Consider the following 2,477-nt stretch of genomic DNA (forward strand, 5'->3'; position numbering starts at 1 on the left):
CCTCGCCTGGCCAGTGAAAGCAAAAAAGTTCCAAGCCTGGTGGAACCCATCGAATTAGAAGACGGGATTAGTAAACACCATCGTGAGATCGACGTTTAAGCTGAGGAGACGTCCGTTTCAGATGCGCGATTACACGGTCTTTCGTAATCGAGAGTTGGGAAAGTATCATTAATGCATAAATCTCCCTTAATCTCGATACTCCCGGTTATGTTCGAGCGGGCCCGAAAGTGCCCGGGCTGCGTTCGCGCCGGCTTATATCCCACAGCCGGATACGCGCTCCGCGCGTATAGGAAAAACGATCGGAAATAATCCCGCGTATATGCCAGTTCCGAGGCGCTGCGATAATCTCGTTTAGCCTGGCGGTAAGTATGTTATTAGAAGCCCGGCGTTGTGTGCGCGATCTAGAAAGGGACAGCTCGCCGCCGCTCCTTTCTAAACCACGAACCGAGCTGTACGAACAACTAAACGGACAACCGCGGAAATTCTCTCGGACGCGCTTGTCGCGTCCGAGTCGACGTTTGGACGCACGGCCGTGGCCTTAACGAAAATATCCCACAATGTTGTTTATCACTCCCCGGTAACCGCACGTAACTGAGATTCGTGTGTTGCGAATGAGGGAGAACGAGAGAGAGGAGGGCCCGGAACAGGTTTTCGTAGCTCGCGCTGCTGTGGAAAGACGCGATATATGTCTCGAAAGATAATACTCGTTTCAGCGAACTATTGGCGATTTTCTGTGGATACTACTTCTCCAGCGGTGCCGTGAGTCACCGCGTGGCGCGAGACCGTCGTCGTCGCCGCGACGACGAGACTTTTTCGCGCCAATTCCGCGCGGCCACGTGCGTACGATGTCACGCGTTGCACGTCGATGCGACGTGCGCACAGACACGTCATTGTGCACGCCAGTCGCTCCCCGTCGCTCCTGCATAAGTGACACATATCGGTACTAATCCGTCCGAGAACGGTGTCGCGACCGATGGGAATAAATGCAGGCTGCAGGAGAAGAACGATCAAAGTCCACTTTTTGTCGAAATTTGATCTGATTGTGCTGTCTCGTGGAGCATTTTCAAAGAACTTTCATAATTTTTATCCGTTCTGATCAAGAACGGTTATAATTCATTGGAAATAAGGCCGAAAGATGTACAAGTGTGTTGGGGAAAAAACGATCATAATCCACTTTTGGGGAAGAACCATCAGAATCCAACATACAATGTAAACACTAAGGCCCAGTTTCACAAATGTCGGTTAACTTTTAATCTTAGATTAACTCACTCTTCATCTCTTTCTAAGGGGGACGTTAGAACGAGACGAAGAGTGAGTTAATCTAAGATTAAAAGTTAACCAATACTTGTGAAACTGGGCCTAAGGCTGCATTCCGATATTCACTAAATTTTGTACTAATTTGTTCAATAGCTTCCTAAGATATCTTGATGTCTTGAAACTTGAAATCGCATTTTTCTCGAAATTACTCCCGGATGGACATTGATCGTTTCTCCCCTTCGAATGAATTTAGCAACGTGCCGCCTCTGAATTCAGCTCCGAAATTAAAAGCTTCACCACGCGTATCCGAACGCTTTTAATCGACGCTCTTAGCACATAGAGTAGAAAGCTTCATTCCAAAGGATAAAACTTATCACTACTAAGTCACAAGATATTCTTTACCGTAGAGTTTTATGGTTTCTTAGTATAATTAAGACTTCATATTTACACAGAAAGAAATAAGTATGAATAGAAGATTTATGTACTCGTATATACTCAAGAATCTATAATCTTGAAATAGCAGATACATATATGTATCGCGTTAAACGAAGAAAACTTGCTTGAATATTCACATAGTTCAATAAAGAAAAAAAAGTTGAAATAAAAAAAGTTGAAATTCTTATAAGATTATAGTTCGTTGCGTATATACGAGTATATAAGTTTTGATTTGACATTTCTGTTTTTTTTCTGCGCATTTAACGTTTTCCGTTTACGGATTATCGTTCGGCAGCCAGAGCGACAGCACGATTAGAGAACCTCCGGCAGAAGCAGAACTCATATACATTCCGCGAAACTTGCTAAAAATGACGCGGGTAACGCAAAATCCGATATCTGCTTTCCTATTTACAAAGATAGAAGCATTAATTCGCCCCTTGCGAGCGGTATTAAGGGGTAACGAGCAGCCTGCGCCGGGAAACCATAAGGGGTTGAAGGGGACGGAGGGAGAGATCGAGAGCAAAAGAGAGAGATAGAGGGATAGAGAGTGAGAGAAGGAGAGGGGTAAATTTTCAAACGGGCAACGGGGCCGGGGGGGGGGGGGTTTAGGGTGCCACCCTGACGAACCTGGGCGCGGCATTGGTGCACGCTGCGCGCGGGGTGCACACTCTTGCAGCTCGCAAATACTGGTCGTGGCGCGGCGCGGCGGCCCGAGGGGAGGAGCGGAAGGATACGACGAGGGTGGATGTCAGGGGGATAGGGAGAGAGGTCGGGGGGTACCGAGG

This window comes from Temnothorax longispinosus, chromosome 7 (assembly GCF_030848805.1).
Source record: "Temnothorax longispinosus isolate EJ_2023e chromosome 7, Tlon_JGU_v1, whole genome shotgun sequence".
In the NCBI taxonomy this organism is placed as follows: Eukaryota; Metazoa; Arthropoda; class Insecta; order Hymenoptera; family Formicidae; genus Temnothorax; species Temnothorax longispinosus.